Genomic DNA, 18,686 nt, shown 5'->3' on the forward strand with positions numbered 1-18,686 from the left:
AATCTCAACTAAAGCACTCATGGCAGATGGCCATCCAACCTCTGCTTCAAAACCTCCAAGGAAGGAGAGTCCACCACCTTCTGAGGGAGTCCGTTCCACTGTCAAACAGCTCTTCTTGTCAGAAAGTTCTTCCTGGTGCTTAGTCAGAATCTGCTTTCTTGTAACTTGAAGCCATTGGATTGAGTCCTACCCTCCAAAGCAGGAGAAAACAAGCTTGCTCCATCTTCCATGTGACAGCCCTTTAGACATTTGAAGACGGCTATCACATCTCCTTCTTCAAATGTCTAAAGGGCTGTCACATGGAAGATGGAGCAAGCTATCACATCTCCTTCCCCTTCATGGATCACTGCCTTGCCGTGGCGAAGGGGCTTGAAGAACTCAGAGAAGCTATGAACTATGCCGAGCAGGGCACCCAAGATGAACAGGTCATAGTGGAGAGTTTTGACCAAACGTGATCCACCTGGAGGAGGAACCGGCAAGCCACTCCAGTATCCCTGCCAAGAAAACTCCATGGACAAAGACAACAGGCATATAAAAGTTATGACGCTGGAAGATGAGCCCCTCAGGTTGGAAGGCGTCCAACATGCTACTGGGGAAGAGCGGAGGGCAAGTACAAGTAGATCCAGAGCTGATGAAGCGCCTGGGCCAAAGCCGAAAGGACGCTCAGTTGCGGATATGCCTGGAAGCGAAAGGAAAGTCCAATGCTGTAAATAAAAATATTGCATAGGAACCTGGAATGTAAGAACCATGAACCTGGGTAAGTTGGAGGTGGTCAAAAATGAGATGGCAAGAATAAATATTGACATCCTGGGCATCAGTGAACTAAAATGGACGGGAATGGGTGAATTCAGTTCGGATGACCATCATATCTACTACTGTGGGCAAGAAACCCGTAAAAGAAATGGAGTGGCCCTCATAGTCAACAAAAGAGTGGCGAAAGCTGTACTGGGATGCAATCTCAAAAATGATAGAATGATCTCGATACGAATCCAAGGCAGACCTTTTAACATCACAGTAATCCAAGTTTATGCACCAACTACTGGTGCTGAAGAAACTGAAATAGACCAATTCTATGAAGACTTAAAACACCTTATAGAAGTGACACCAAAGAAGGATGTTCTTCTCATTATAGGGGATTGGAATGCTAAAGTAGGGAGTCAAGAGATAAAAGGAACAACTGGCAAGTTTGGCCTTGGAGATCAAAACGAAGCAGGGCAAAGGCTAATAGAGTTCTGTCAAGAGAACAAGCTGGTCATCACAAACACGCTTTTCCAACAACACAAGAGACGACTCTACACATGGACATCACCAGATGGGCAGCATCGAAATCAGATTGATTATATTCTCTGCAGCCAAAGATGGAGAAGCTCTATACAGTTAGCAAAAACAAGACCTGGAGCTGACTGTGGCTCAGATCATCAGCTTCTTATAGCAAAATTCAAGCTTAAACTGAAGAAAGTAGGAAAAACCACTGGGCCGGTAAGATACAATCTAAGTCAAATCCCTTATGAATACACAGTGGAAGTGAGGAACAGGTTTAAGGATTTAGATTTGGTGGACAGAGTGCCTGAAGAACTATGGATGGAGGCTCGTAACATTATACAGGAGGCAGCAACGAAAACCATCCCAATGAAAAGAAAATGCAAGAAAGCAAAGTGGCTGTCCAATGAGGCCTTACAAATAGCGGGGGAGAGAAGGCAAGCAAAATGCGAGGGAGATAGTGATAGATACAGGAAATTGAATGCAGATTTCCAAAGAATAGCAAGGAGAGACAAGAAGACCTTCTTAAATGAGCAATGCAAAGAAATAGAGGAAAGCAATAGAATGGGAAGAACCAGAGATCTGTTCAAGAAAATTGGAGATATGAAAGGAACATTTCGTACAAAGATTTCCATAATAAAGGACAAAAGTGGAAAGGACCTAACAGAAGCAGAAGACATCAAGAAGAGGTGGCAAGAATACACAGAGGAATTATACCAGAAAGAAATGGATGTCTCGTATACCCCAGGTAGTGTAGTTGCTGACCTTGAGCCAGACATCCTGGAGAGTGAAGTCAAATGGGCCTTAGAAAGCACTGCAAATAACAAGGCCAGTGGAAGTGATGGTATTCCAGCTGAACTATTTAAAATTTTAAAGGATGATGCTGTTAAGGTGCTACACTCAATATGCCAGCAAGTTTGGAAAACTCAGCAGTGGCCAGAAGATTGGAGAAGATCAGTCTACATCCCAGTCCCAAAGAAGGGCAGTGCCAAAGAATGTTCCAACTACAGCACAATTGCACTCATTTCACACGCTAGCAAGGTTATGCTTAAAATTCTACAAGGAAGGCTCAAGCAGTATGTGGACCGAGAACTCCCAGAAGTGCAAGCTGGATTTCGAAGAGGCAGAGGAACCAGAGACCAAATTGCAAACATGCGCTGGGTTATGGAGAAAGCTAGAGAGTTCCAGAAAGACATCTACTTCTGCTTCATTGACTATGCAAAAGCCTTTGACTGTGTCGACCACGGCAAACTATGGCAAGTTCTTAAAGAAATGGGAGTGCCTGATCGCCTCATCTGTCTCCTGAGAAATCTCTATGTGGGACAAGAAGCTACAGTTAGAACTGGATATGGAACAACTGATTGGTTCAAAATTGGAAAAGGAGTACGACAAGGCTGTATTTTGTCTCCCTGCTTATTTAACTTATATGCAGAATTCATCATGCGAAAGGCTGGGCTGGATGAATCCCTAGCCGGAATTAAGATTGTCGGAAGAAATATCAACAACCTCAGATATGCAGATGACACAACTTTGATGGCAGAAAGTGAGGAGGAATTAAAGAACCTTTTAATGAGGGTGAAAGAGGAGAGCGCAAAATATGGTCTGAAGCTCAATATCAAAAAAACGAAGATCATGGCCACTGGTCCCATCACCTCCTGGCAAATAGAAGGGGAAGAAATGGAGGCAGTGAGAGATTTTACTTTCTTGGGCTCCATGATCACTGCAGATGGTGACAGCAGTCACGAAATTAAAAGACGTCTGCTTCTTGGGAGAAGGGCAATGACAGGCCTAGACAGCATCTTGAGAAGTAGAGACATCACCTTGCCAACAAAGGTTCATATAGTTAAAGCTATGGTTTTCCCAGTAGTGATGTATGGAAGTGAGAGCTGGACCATAAAGAAGGCTGATTGCCGAAGAATTGATGCTTTTGAATTATGGTGCTGGAGGAGACTCTTGAGGGTCCCATGGACTGCAAGAAGATCAAACCTCTCCATTCTGAAGGAAATCAGCCCTGAGTGCTCACTGGAAGGACAGATTGTGAAGCTGAGGCTCCAGTACTTTGGCCACCTCATGAGAAGAGAAGACTCCCTGGAGAAGACCCTGAAGTTGGGAAAGATGGAGGGCACAAGGAGAAGGGGGCGACAGAGGACGAGATGGTTGGATCGTGTTTTCGAGGTTACCAGCATGAGTTTGACCAAACTGCGGGAGGCAGTGGAGGACAGAGGTGCCTGGCGTTCTCTGGTCCATGGGGTCACGAAGAGTCGGACACGACTAAACGACTAAACAACAACATCACATCTCCTTTCAGCCGCCTCTTATCCAGGCTAAACATACCAAACTTCCTCAACCGTTCCTCATAAGGCTTCGTTTCCAGACCCTTGATCATCTTGGGCACACGTTCCAGCATGTCAATATCTTTAAACTGTGGGGCCCAGAATTACACACACTGTTCCAGGTGATGTCTCACCAAGTCAGAATAGAACAGTACTATTACTTCCCTTGATTGGGACACTATACTTCTGTTGATGCAGCCAAGAATAGCATTAGGGTTGTTTTTGCTGCTGTATCATGTTGTAGACTCATGTTAAGCTTGTGATCTACTAAGACCCCTAGATCTTTTACGCATGTACTACTGGCAAGTCAGGCTTCCCCCGCCTTATATTTGTGCAGCTGGTTCTTCCTGTATAAATGTAGACCCTTACATTTGTCCCTATTGAAATTCATTTTGTTAGGTGGGGGGGGGGGTCACTTCTCCAACCTGTTAAGGTCATATTGAATCCTGATTCCACATTCTGTGGCATTAGCTACCCCTCCTGTTTCCTGTCATCTAGCAATTGGATGAGCATTCCCCCAGTTCCTTCATCCAAATTGTTTATAAAGGCGCTGAACAACAGGCCCAGGACAGAACCCTACAGCACCTCACTGGTCACTTTTCCCCAGGATGATGAGGAACCATTTGTGAACACTCGTCGGCCAATGAACCAGCTACAAAACCACCTAGCAGTAACCTCGTCCTGCCCACGTTTTGCCAGCTTCTCCACACAAATACCATGGGGGACTTTGTCAAAAAGCCTTACTGAAATCAAGATACACTATGTCCACAGCATTCCACTGAATTGGAGTTCAGTGAGGGAAATAAATGAGGGAATGGGCATTGGGTGAAGGCCTCCCCACCTATGCTCTGGTGTGAACATCAGCATAAAAATGCAACTTGAAATGCAACGGGTTTCCTCGCTGCAGTTCAAGCTGTTAATGTGTACATAGTCAAACTGTCTGAAGAATCTCTTTCAAAGAGAAGCTGTGGAGAGAACAATATAATGCATTGTGGAACAATAATTTCCAATCCTCTGACTGCAAATGCACAAATGCCAGCTTACAGGTATTTTAGCATATCTCCCCTGTGGGCATAGTTTGGAGTTTCAAAGCTGTAAATGCTTTCCCCACCGCATAAGCAGATAATTCAGAAAAGTAATCTGAAAGACCATAATCGTATTTCTGAGAATAATAAAATGATGAAAATTGCATCGCTTGAAGATCACATCTAGTTAGCAAGAGATCCTACTCTTTAACCTTATTTTTAAATCACTGCTTTTGCTAAAGGAGTTGCAACCTTAAGGAGGTTGGGAAACGGTCCATGCTGAGTTAAGAGGGTTTGACATTTATTAACCTAGTTTAGTGCACATCTATTAGCAATTTGCTTCAAATAGCGTTTTTGGGCAACTTTGTACCTTGCATATGCTGTAATTTCCAAACAGTACAAAAGCAAGGCAGTATAACTGGGCAATCTAGAAGAAACCTCAAATCTCATCATGGCACAGGGTAGGTTCAAAAGCAGCCTCAAATAATTTTTGAATACGTAGTTTCTTGCTTGGCAACATTAGTCCAGCCCCAAAAAGAGTGACAGTAGTGCTTTTTATGAGTGGCTTGGGAAACTGCGAAGGGCTTTTATTTTACACTTCTCAAATGATTACATTGTCTCACAAGCTCTTATTATCAATTAGGAACATGCAAAAGAAGTGTTAAACTTCTGTTTGTGGAGAGACTTTTCTTCTAAAATATTTGAGTAGGTTTTTGACAGCATCTAAAATGATTCACCAGCAACAAAGTAAATCACAAATCAGAAAGAGGTATAGGAAGCCTAGGAAGCTATTCCAGAGTTGGGGTGCCATCACTGAAAAGGCCCCTTCCGCACTTAATCTCCGAAAGAGGAAGGCCTTAGTGCACTGGGTTCTGCACTAGATGTGCTGCTCTTCAGACTGTATCACTTCAAGAAGATTGAGGTTGCATTTCCCCCAATGTTGACAGGAGGGAGAATTTCCTGAATAGCATGTGTTGATAGCTGATTTGGTTCTGCCCTAACATTGGGCAGAGTAAAATACCATAAACTGGGGGGGGGGGATGCCAAAAGCTATATGTACCCCATGGCCTTCCCTGTGCCTTGTAAGGTAGTGTCTCCCTCAGGTATGGTGGATGGTGTCACTTCCACACTGCTAATGGAAAATTCAGCTGCCAATCCAGATGTGGAATGGGGAGGGTGGCATAATGTATTTCTCTGAGGCCTGCTTGGCAGGGGGTTGGACTCGATGGCCCTTGTGGTCTCTTCCAACTCTATGATTCTATGATTCTAAGTGTGTTGTCTAGGAGACCTTTCAATACCACATGTACATTTTCTTTCGGGTTACTTTTCACAAGAGAGGAAAGGCACTAATCCTTTGAGAATATTGATGTATTTTAGGATTCAGGCAGGGTTTACGCTCGAGTGACAAGGTTTTTTAAAAAATAATAATAAAAAAGCCAAGAAAAATGGCAGTGGCGGTGACCCTGACTAACCCGCTCTAGTATCCCAGCTCATTCACTGAAGACACTTCATGGAATGCATCTGTTCCCAAGATCTTCCTTGTCCTTGTCCCTATTTTTGTTGTTGCTCAGAATAGATAATGTTCTGCTTCCTCAGTACTGCGAACTTGCTTGTCTGGCAAGAGGATTCAAGTATGGCAAGCTTTCCATAGTTTTAAATTAGCTGTTGTTTGTTTTGTTTTTTAAGTTGAAAGTGGTTATTTGAGGTGGGCCTAGCCAATGTATGCAGGCAATTTCGGACAAGATATTAGAGTTACGACCTGTAAATTAGATTTAAGGGTGTGGGAGGGGGAAAGAGCAAAAATTGACTGGAATGAATGCTAGCAGGCAGGTTTTTATTGGAGGCAGATTGGGGTATGTGGGAAAATGCCTTTTTGACCAGGAAAGATGAAAACAAATGAATAAACAAAACAAATGCCTCAAAACCAAATAGTACACAGTAGATCAAAGGCACAGTCATTTAGGAATGCAAGTGAGTCCTTACCCAGCCTTTAATGGAGAGAGAAGTGCTGGCTTGACATTGGTCAGCGTGGATTTCCCCCCATCTTCTTTGATGTTGTGCTTAGAGTGGGTTCAGCACTGCTAAGTCATTCTAAAACCATTCTTTATTATTAAGATATTGAGAAATATCCCCTTACTAGCCAACATATTTAAAGATCTCATTGATATGTACCAAGGGCAAATGTGCCTACATACACATACAGAGAAATCACAAATGCATGGAAATTAGATCAGAAAGATTAAAACATTTAAAAGCCAAGTAAATAAGGGACAATAAAGTATACAGGTAGACATCATGATTTTGCTTCATCTATAAATGTACTAAATTTCTCTGTTAAGCTGTCTGTACACTATGCATCTATTCTAAAATATGCAAGTTTATTTAAAAAAGACCCCAAGTATGAGTATGAAGTATGAGTAGTTCTGACCGATTTCCAGTGAGCACCAATGGACTGTCTAGTTGAGATTAGCAAATCTGTAAACAGTTCTAAGTACTTCTGAGGCTGGGTCTTTTAAAAGTCACATGAAGACAAGCCATTCTTGACCCTTGAAGAATTGCCCTTGTGTTTTGAGAACAGCATTGTTTGCTTACAAAGTTGGGCAATGCTATTAAAACAGAGTCCGCCAACCATTCTGGGTCCATGGGCGCATTTGTGCACTGGAGAAACATTTGGGCATACTTCATGCACCACAAGCTACACTCATTGGCTACAACAGAATGTTTCTTTCAATTTCAGTAGGGGGATGTACCCTTTGGGTGCCATGGAAGACCTGCTACGTGTTGCAAACCCTGTATTAAAAGTAATGTCTCTACCTCAGTCACATGGGTTGGAACCTCAAACCTTATATGGTAGGGCTGCTACCTTGACACTGGATGCAAATCTTCCATTCTTTCTTGGAGAGTGTTTGTGGATCTTTCCAACCACCTCATCTCCTGGCCCTGTAGTTTTCCCCCAACAGTATGCAGAAGGTCCCTTCTTCAATCCCTGGCATCTCCAGTTACAAGGATCAGTTAGTTGGTTTATGGACCAAACAGTCAAACCTGGTATAAGGCAGCTTCTGATGCACCTACAGAAGTGAGGGGAATGTTGAGTATCTGGTAGGGGGAGACCCATAGCTAGCTGGGCGCATTTGTCCACAACGGCTCACAAGTGGCGTGCGTTGCCCTCTTTGGAAATATACCTCATCAACTAAAAATATCTAAAGGGCAGACTCGAATGACCTTTCATCCCCTTTTCCTTTTTTGCTTTATGGCATGATTTTATTTCTCGTAAGAATATTGAGGCACAAGGTCTCTCAGTGTCACCATAATATTCAAACGCCTGGCTCGTCCAAAACTTAATTGTTTGCTCTCAATAATGATGTCACTCACAGGTGGAGGATACTTTTATTTTTACATAACTTTGTTACTTGTAAAGGGAATCTTTCTATGAATCAGACTACTTCTTTGGAGCTGCCCTGTACCTTTCTACTTTTGTCCTTCCAAGATTTTTTTATTCTTTGCTTTTCTTCTTTTTGTTATGTTTACACTTCTTAACAAAATCAGTAAAATGTTAAGTGGAAAACACAGACACACAAGAGGTGTGTTACATTTGTGGGCATCCTTCACTGAGTACAGCAGCCATGCATATTGTTTTCGTTAGGAAAGTGAATTGCTAAGGATTCCTTGTGGGAAAGTACCTTGTAAGACACTGTGAAACTTGCACACATGCAAGTAACGTGGTCTGATAAATTGTGGTGCCATTATTTGCAAGGCTGTGGTAGTGTTGTAAAAAGTAAAGAGTTTTGTTCTGCTGTCATGGAATCCAGAAGAGCTGACCTGCCGTTTGTCACTGCAGAAGTTTTTTGGAAACATACTATTTCCCCACCCCTGCCCAAGTAGGAGAGAAAAATAAAGGCAACTCTGCCTTAAAGGAATGGAGTTTTCTCTGTTTTTGTCATACTCTTAATATGTACCGTTCTTTGTCTAATATTCTAATTAACTAGACCCATGTTTTTATTACTACATTTTGAGTCTTCCCTTGGGTAATGACTTATGTTGAGTTCAGGCCTTGTGGGCTGCAGTAAAATGAGTTGTTAGGATTGCATAATAACACACTTTGCACACTGTGTGTTCAGATCAGTTTACGTGGGTGGTGAGGAAAGAAGAATGGAGGGGAAAGTGGCGGAGTGAGGGAGAGGAAATAAGGTGATGGAGATAAAGGGAACAGCCTCCTCTCTTTGGGCTTTGGCCCCACCTACTTTTGGGTTAGGCCTGACTCACAGCAGCACACTACCCCCAGAGAGTGTGGGCCAGATGAGAAAAAAAGGAAGAAAGCCAAAAGGGAGTTTGCAAGAAGCAAAGCAAAGAAGCCATAAATGTGAGCAAAAGCAATTTTGTGGATTGAGATGCGTGCATATAAATAAATTCTGGAGTGGTGCTTGTTCATACCTCTGTTCAAGCCCAGCTATGGCCCTGTGTGTTCCACTGAACTTCCCTAAGACTTCCTGCATTTTGGAACCAACCCGTAGACCCTCTGGGCAAACCTGGGATTTATAACAGTCATGTGGGGAAAACCATGACCTCAATCCACAGGATTATTGTAGGGACAAATTTTCACATGGTGGAAGTATATTGTTTGAAATTAAATCCCATGGAAATGACTAAGATCTCCCAAATAACTTTTTTAGGATGGGAGTGTAAAGAGTGCCATGGCAATGGCTAGTAATGTATGGACTTGTGCTGGAGCAGAGATGGGGAACATGTGGCCCTCCAAATAGTGTTACACTCCATTGCCGATCAGGTCCAGCCGCCGTGACCAGGGATGGTTAGGGATAAGGAGAGCTGCAGTCTAACAATAACAGGAGGACTACAAGTTCCTCACCTCTGTGTTAGATGGATGATGAATGCACAGGAGGTCCTCCTAGGCACACCAACCAAGTTGGCATTGTTGTGCTTGCACTACAACTTTTTGCAGTATGTCCACTGACATTAGAGAGCCGAGCCTTCCATCCTTTCTAGTCATCCTATCTGATCATGCCTCACATCAAAGGACTACTTGTACAAAGTACTACTTTTGTAAAAAACAAAAAGAAAACAAAGCAGGCTTCTCTGTTTTCTCCAAGCAGTTCTTGGCTCTTAGCCTGCCTAACTTTTGCAATGAGTTTAAGCAACATCTGCTCTGCCCATTAAAGTGATTTTTCCTTGCACTGGCCTCGAGCCTATGTCTTTGCTGCAACTCATTAACAGCAATTTCCTTCCCAAACCTAAGAGTTCACTGAACTCCAAATTGGATTGTAGTCCCACACATCTATATCATGAAATGCATGAGATTTCTGTATAACCAATCCCGGCTCCATGTTTCTATGTGCCTTGGCCAGCGGAGTATTAGGGGGCCCACATGACATGCCTGGCATTTGGCAAAGGCGCTGGTGCTTCAGAAGTGGTAGCAGGCAATTATGCAGCATGGACCTCTTCTCCTGCGGCACAGCTGGCATTAATTACTAGCGAAGGGACTGCCAGTCAGTGGGCTACATTTATGTCCTTCCATTTTAAAAAAAGTGTCATGTTTCTGGTGCCATTTGAAAAGGCCAGTGGGGTAACAGAGTCATCTAAGAGTGACTGATCATAGTGATGAATCAGCAGAGAGATTTCAAAGTCCCTCTTGTTGCCATTGGCTTAGCTGCTCTGATGTCACAGATGCACGGTAAGCTAGGCTGGAACCAAGAGGCTTGCCCTCTGGAGGGTGTTTGACAGGGACAGATGTTTCTGTGATTCTCCAAGTTAGTGTGTGCTGCATGCCAATTCCAGATTTAGGGCTAGTTTCCATGTGTGCATGCTTGGTGTCCTAATTTCTCTGACACTCCTGAGCCTATACTGGCTTAGGAGCTGTGTGTTAACATAGCAGGAGTGGACAGAAGACTGGCTACTACCAATTATCCAAGCATAGTGCTGCCTGACACTTTAAACTATGGAGCTAGAACAACAAGTGCCCAGCCTGTGTCCTGAACTCATGGATCATGGCAGGACCCCTAATTTAGAACCAGCCTTCAAGCTGTGGCTACCACACCACTGAATTTCCTGGTTTTGCTCATGCTGTCGTTATGTGCTGCTCACTTCCTATATTCTGGTATCTTAGGTTGATGGTACAGTCACAGAGGTGCAACTGGAATTTGGCAGCTACTGTAGGAGCAGATGAGTTTCTCTTAATAGTTTGCATGTGTGAGGCAGAACTCTACCCCAGAAGCTCATTTGCCTCTCAGTATTCCCCCCACCAACTGAATATCTGGCTCTGGAGCACAGTTTTTAACTCGAAGCATTCTATGTTAACATCTCTTATGTCTGGGGCAATTTTTTAGCATTGTGTCTCAATTGCTCGATCCTGGCGACAGCTCGTCCCGTGCTGACCACTTAAAAGTTCACTGAGAGGCAACTGGTATTGTAAGAGGAGCCAGTCATCAGCTGGAGGCTCCAGGCACAAAGTAGGTCAGATTTTACAAATTCCCCACTATCCTCCTTATCAGTTCATCAGTTTTACAGCTAACCACATGTGGTTGCAGTTACTTTGCAAGAAGCAACTGCAGGACAAATGCTCACATGAAACTGCCTTATACTGAGTCAGAGTGTGCAGTCATTAAGCTCAGCACCATCTATTCTGATGGAGAGGAGGCCTGCTAAGTCTCCGGCCCTTTTAAGCAGAGATGCTGGATATGTAGACCAGATCCAGGCACTTTTGGAAGAAACTGATTTTCTGGATCCATTTCAATTGGGGTTTAGGTCTGGTTTTGGCACAGAAACTCCTTTGGTCACCCTGTATGATGACCTCTGTTGAGAGAAGAAGAGTTTGGATTTGATATCCCGCCTTTCACTCCCTTTAAGGAGTCTCAAAGCGGCTAACATTCTCCTTTCCCTTCCTCCCTCACAACAAACACTCTGTGAGGTGAGTGGGGCTGAGAGACTTCAAAGGAGTGTGACTAGCCCAAGGTCACCCAGCAGCTGCATGTGGAGGAGCGGAGACGCGAACCCGGTTCCCCAGATTACGAGACTACCGCTCTTAACCACTACACCACACTGGCAAGAGACAAGAGAAACATGTCCCTGTTAATTTTTCTCAACCCTGTTAATTCTTCTCTGTACCATTGACCACGATATCCTTCTGGAGTGACTGTCCAAACTAGGGGTGGGTGGCACCCCTTTGCGGTGGTTCCAGTCCTACTTGGTCATTCCCAGAGGGTGTGGCTTGGGGAATGCTTTTCAGCCCTATGGAACCTTCAATGTGGGGTCCTGCAGGGCTCAATCCTATCCCCCACTTTGTGTAACATCTACATGAAACTGCTGGGTGGGGTTATCTGGAGGTTTGAAGTATGTTGTCAGCAGTATGCTGATGACACTCAGCTCTATTTCCCCTTTACATCTGCAGGTGAGGCAGTGGAAGTGCTGGGCCAGTGTCTTGCCTCAGTAATGGACTGAATGAGAGCCAACAAACTGAAACTCAATCTAGATAAGACTGAGGCACTGTTAGTGGGTGGGAGAAGATGGGTGGGAGATCACCTGCTCTGGATGGGTTACACTTCCTCTGAAGGTGCATGTTCGTAGCTCGGGGGTACTCCTGGATCCTTTGTTGTTGCTCGAGGCTCAGGTGGCCTAAGTGGCCTGGAGTGCCTTCCATCAGCTTTGGCCGATGGCCCAGCTACGCCCCTATCTGGCCAGAGATAGCCTAACTACTGTTGTCTATGCTCTGGTAACCTCAGGGTTAGATTACTGCAATGTGTTATACATAGGGCTGCCTCTGAAGATGGTTTGGAATCTTCAGTGCAGAATTCAGTGGCCAGATTGCTCACTGGAGCAAGACGGTTTGAGCATATTACACTGATCCTGGTCTGACTGCACTGGCTATCAATTAGATTCTGGGCCCAATTCAAAGTGCTGGTCTTGACCTATAAAGCCTTAAACAGCTCAGGACCACAATACCTCAAGGACCGCCTCTTTTCATATGAACCCAACCGGACCCTGAGATCATTTTCTAAGGCCCTCCTTCGTGTGCCTCCTCCTTGAGAGGTCAGGAGGGGGTAACATAATAATAATAATAATAATAATAATTTATTATTTGTACCCCACCCATCTGGCTGGGTTTCCCCAGCCACTCTGGGCGGCTTCCAACAAAGATGAAAAATACACTAAAATGTCACATGTTAAAAACTTCCCTGAACAGGGCTGCCTTCAGATGTCTTCTGAATGTCACAAGAACAGGCCTTCTCTGCAGTGGCTCCCCATCTGAGGAATGCTCTCCCCAGGGAAGTTCGCCTGCCGCCTTCATTATACACCTTTAGGTGCCAGGCAAAAGCATTCCTTTTTAACCAGGTCTTTGGTTGATTTGATTGACATCCTATGACCTTTTAAAATGTGGATTTTTTTGGGGGGGGTATTGGGTTGTTGTTTTTATTTTGATTGTGTATTTTGTGGTTTTATATTTTGATTTTATTCTGTGAACTGCCCTGAGACCTCTGGGTGTAGGGTGGTATATAAATTCTAATAATAATAATAATAATAATAATAATAAGAAGAAGAAGAAGAAGAAGAAGAAGAAGAAGAAGAATCTGAGCTTTCTGCATACAAAGCATATGCTTTTCTATTAGTATTTGGGTCATCTCTGTTTAGCAAGCAGTGAAAAGTGAATAAAGAGCTGCAGCCGACAAGCCCCAGGTGATGAATCTGTTGTTGGGCTCTACGAGGCTTCAACCCAATTCAAAGAAGTGTTAATCAATCAGAAGAGGTTTAGTTGATTAACCTATTGATTTAAATTTTGCATATGGGTATAAGTATTTCTGATGCATACTTCTTTCTTAGTTTGTAGCACCAGGCTATCTCAAAAGAGGCATTCTTCTGGTCTGCGAGAGATGTGCGAATAATGCCTCTTTCAACATGGTGTCACATTCTTGCCTTTGTACCTTTCAGGATCCAAAAAGGAGGCAAACCAACTGTAAAACCTTCTTAACTATTTACATTATTAAAAAGGAGTCATTAATGAAGGTTAAAAATAGACAGGACTGAAGCAGGGGGTTGGACTAGATGACCCTCTGGGGTCCCTTCCAACTCTAAGATTCTATGATGTTTGATCACACAACTAAGAGGCTGCAAGTAAAATCACACAGCAATACTATTTAGGCACAACCCTCTTAAAATGATAGTGTCTTCACAGAGGCTATTAATTAAAAAACAAACAAACCAATTCATGAGGGACACCTATTTTGTTAATTAAATGTTTTGGATCAACTGAATCTCAGCATTTAATTGATTAAGCTATGGTTCACCACCCTTTTTTTGGACAAGTGGATATATCTGGAATTTTGAGGAAGTGCTGTGGGTGCTAGTCACAAAATGGCTGCCATGGGGATGAGCCACAATATAAAATGTCTGCCATGGGGTGTGTGTGTCATAACCCCAAATGTCTGCTATGGGGGACAGCAGAATAACACAAAAGAAGAGGAGGAAGAAGAAGAGTTTGGATTTGATATCCCGCTTTATCACTACCCGAAGGAGTCTCAAAGCGGCTAACATTCTCCTTTCCCTTCTTCCCCCACAACAAACACTCTGTGAGGTGAGTGAGGCTGAGAGACTTCAGAGAAGTGTGACTGGCTCAAGGTCACCCAGCAGCTGCATGTGGAGGAGCAGAGATGCGAACCCGGTTCACCAGATTACGAGTCTACCGCTCTTAACCACTACACCACACTGGCTCTCAAAACGGCCACCACATTTCAAAAGAAAAGAAAAAAGAGCAGAGACACAAAAAGGTATGAGTAATTGTGTCCTCTTCACGGAGGGCACGTGTTGCGGTGAGATCACGAAGACTGACCTCACTGTGTGGGTGGGATCGTTTGGCTAGCCACAACAACCCGACTGAGTCCCTCAGTTGCTGGGGTAATTCTGGCCAATGGGGTTGAGAGAATTGGCAGGGGGGGACCTAATTATACCACTGCATGTTACGTTGAGCTTTCTCTTTTCTCCTTGTGCATCAGATCTCCCGCCCACCCTTCCTATATTTAGGGTTCATTATGACCTTGCTATGCCGTTGTGGGTTGTCTGCTTTTGGGGCAGGGGCCTGGTAGGAATTTTCCCATTTGGCTGATTGGCTAGTGCCACTTGGGTTTCACCTGCCGCATAGCAAATCGTCACAACTTTGTAAGGTTTGGCGGTTAGGCATTGGTTCAAGGTGTGGTGAGGGAAGGTTGTCACACCTGTCCCTCCCAATGTGCGATAGGGTATTCCATTAAAGGAATCCAGGTGCTCGCCATGCTTTTGTACGATCCCTTTCCAGGGGTTAGGGCCACGCCAGAGCACCTGGGAGCATTTTGAGGTGAGGTTGCATCTGTGGTAGGACCAATGCTCCCCCAGTATGTTTACCCTTACTGACTTCTGCCAGTTGTCAGTGCTGCCCTGCCGGCAGTGTAGGTGCAGCTAGTCGAACCAATACCTAACCCTAACCCTAACCCTAACTACTCACATTCTGTAATCAATAAAGTTGTGGCTAAAATTATGCCAATAACATTAAACTAATATTGGTGTCAACTGTTTCTTTGCGAGGTCTTGGGGGTCTTCATACGCAATGCATACACCCACCCATGTAAAAAAGGCATCTACATCAGTCATCCCTATGCTCACTTGCAGAAAGAAGTTCTTTGCAACTCTCCTCTGTTCAGAACAGCAGGGAGAGTACCTGTCAAGTCCTGGCATCCAGTGAAATGTGGACATGCTTAAGGGGCACGTTTAAGGAAAGAAAGGCCATGCCAGAACAAACAGGAAGTGAGCAGGAGGAGCAAACAGCCTCTCGTGCATTGCAGATTATTAAGGTGATAGTTACTGAGACCACTGCTACGTTTCTAGGAAAAGAGGTGCCGGAAATCACCACGAACTCCTCCCTTGATGTCACGAACTGGCAGGACAATGGGGAGGAGGAAGAGAATCCCAGCCATGGGTGTAGCCAGGATTGGGACATGCCGGAGCAAGCTGGAGATGGGGAAGGAGAGGTTGGTGTAGGAAGTACAGGGTGATGGAGGACGATAAGGGGATGGGGGGGGTGTCAGTGCACAGGAACTGGAGCAGCAGGACCCATCACAAGAGCCAGAGGGGCTCTGAGGCATAGGGAGCAGCAGACAGGGCACTCCAGGAGATTGAGGCAGGCAAGGGCCCACAGCCCAGCTCCCTAGCTGGCCAGGTGGGTCTCGCTAGCTTTGGCAGCAGGTGAGAGATTCCTCAGTTGGAGTAGGCTTGGAACAGGTGAGGGTCATATGCCTCGTCAAGCCCAGATGCTGCAATCAGCAGGCAAAGTGCAAAAGGGAAGCAGAGCTGAGGTGCTGTGTCTGCTCAACTGCCCTTGTTGAAGGACTTCAGCTTGGGTGTGCCAGGATCTCTGTGGGACTTTGGACATGTGGATTTAACCCTGGTCTAGACCTACTGACTTGCTGCCAGGTAGGCTAGAGGTTCTTTACACTTTTGGAATGGCAATGGTGCCCACCTGAGAGGTGCTCGAACTGGAAAAATAAGCCCTTTTGTGGGTACAATAGGATAGGGGTGGCCAACTTCCAAGAGACTGCGATCTACTCACAAAATTAAAAACTGGCAGTGATCTACCACTGTTTTTTAGGGGTTCAGGCCAAACTTGTTGAGCTTTTTAGAGGGAGGGGAATACGTTAGGTGGCATACATTCCTTAGCCAAACAATGTGGTCCGAGGCTTTGCTGTTTCATACTGAATGTGAAGGACGGGCAGTTTGGATGTTCTTACAAAACTAGCACAATGGGGGGGGGAGTTTCTAATGTAACCCTTTCCAGGCCATTGGGCAGAGTGAGACGGTTGCCTTAGGCAGCAGGAGTGAGGACTTGTGGGATAGAGCAGTCTGTACCCCTTAATTCAGCCTGCATCCCTCAAATGCAATGGAGGAGGACAGTCTTCCAACACCAGATACAGGCGCCAAACTGGTCTCCTTCTAAAGGGGAAAGAGGAGGATGCCATCTTGCCCTTCTCCCCAGGCATCTTGGGTGAGCCTAGGTGGAAAGGATTTATGTGGGGGACACTTGATCCTCCACCAGTGGTAGCGTGAAATGACATGACTCAGCCAAGAAATATAACATGAAGCTTTTGCTTCTCAGTTTTTAGATCTTGGAGTCCGCAAGAAACCCAAGGTGCACGGAAGTCCATGCTTTTTATCCTCCCTCCCCCTCTGTTCTATAAAATCTTTCGCATGTTATTTTGTTCTGCCCACGCTTTGCTTGCGGACAGGGATGTTTTCAAGCCTATTATGTGTTAATGTTTACGAACCTTCCAGTGCTGTAAGCTTTTGGCATGGGTCTGATAACAGGAATAAAACTTTGTTAAAGTGACAGTGTTCATCTTAAACCTTTTGCCCTGAGTTTCTAAAGGGTCGTGCGTTTGCTCAACCATCTGCTGTTGGGATTCTTACTTTGCAGTTTGTTTGTGGGGGGTGGGTGGGTTGGGGGAATTCATAATTATGAATGAGCTGGCAAGTCACCGTTTTGGAAGGACAGATAAATGTTCTGAAGGCTCCTGCCATATTCACTGGAGAGGGTGGGGGGAATGGGAAGGAATAGACAATTCAGTAGGGCACAATAATCTGGACTCTTGGTAAGCTTGTGGAAGCCCCATGGGTAGGGCTGAAGCCACCCCAGCAGCCAGCTGTGGAGCCAAACAACAAGCATGGGAAGATGCCAAACAGATGCTGCTTTCAGAAAAATGCATGCCAGAATATCTTGGCCTAGTTGAGGAATAATCTTGCCAGCACACCTCGGCTGTGTGTTAAGGTCTCGGAGTCCTTTGCTGAACTTTCAAATGCTATCTTAAGCAATGAGTGTAAAAGAAATAAGAACAATGGGATTTTCACGCTGTGCAGTAGGGACCACGTATTTATCTAAGACGGCTGTGAATGTGATGCCAAAGCAACAACTATTACCTGGTTGCCCTCTGTATGGAGGTGGCAGTGGAATGTGCTGCTCTACGCTGGCCACTCTGATATTCATACATGGTGCTGGTTTTGGCCTCTTTTGTCAAAATGCACTCCCCTCACCCCGGCCGCCATTTGACTGTGAAATAGTTGTTATTACGGAGATGAATACTCTGCCTCTGTATTTAAATGATCCCCAAGGCAGTTTAAGGCAGATTATGCCATTCAATATAAAGCTATTAACTTGTCTTGATGGAGGACAGTTAAGGGAGATGGTGAAGGAACATGACATTAAAACTCCCCCACCAACCTTCTGCTGTTCCTGGCCTGATGGAGCTTTCTACAAGTCCAGGGCAAATGCCCGCAAACACACCCCACCATAAAACAACTCGATGAATTAATCCCAAAGCACTGGTATATGATGACAAGATATATATTTTAGTGTACAGCCCCTTTCCTGTTTCTGTGTAAGATTCCAATTGTTTCAAAGCTGTCGGAGTCTCTTAAACACTTCACATGTAATATTATGCAAGTGTTGCCTATAAAATGTCAGCTCTTCAGCAGGGCTGGATTAACCACATTGCTGAATAAACTATAGCTGAGGGCCCAAGTCTTCAGGAAGAGGCACATAAATTAGTATCCCTGGGAATTTAGCATTTCACTTTGAGGCTTAAAAGAAAAAGAAAGAGAAAATCCTCTTCACAATCTTAAAAACTACAAGCCCGATACTTTTAAAAGAAGGCTAGTATCCCCAGGGTGCTGAAAGCGATGTCCAGTGCTGGTTAGTGCACTTGTGAGGTGCAAGTGCAGAATTACAAACCCCACGACCGCCTCAAGTGAGGATTGCTGTGGACAGCACAATTTCCCTTCTCACTCTTCATAATATGAACAACTAACTGCCGCAGCATATCCCACACCTTGCTTGTAACAATCATCCTGGTGGTTGCAATTCTCTCTTTGAATATCTTATCACAATTAAAACTGTGCTCCAGCATTGATTATCTAATGTCCTGAAAGGTACACAGATCAGTACTTTCATCTGCGGCATGACTAGGGAGTGCCCCATTGGGAGCATCTCTTTTCCCATCCCTCCAAAAAATAGTTACAGAGGTGGGGGGATTTGGACTGGGGCAAT

The sequence above is a fragment of the Podarcis raffonei genome, chromosome 5, assembly GCF_027172205.1.
Source record: "Podarcis raffonei isolate rPodRaf1 chromosome 5, rPodRaf1.pri, whole genome shotgun sequence".
NCBI lineage: Eukaryota > Metazoa > Chordata > Lepidosauria > Squamata > Lacertidae > Podarcis > Podarcis raffonei.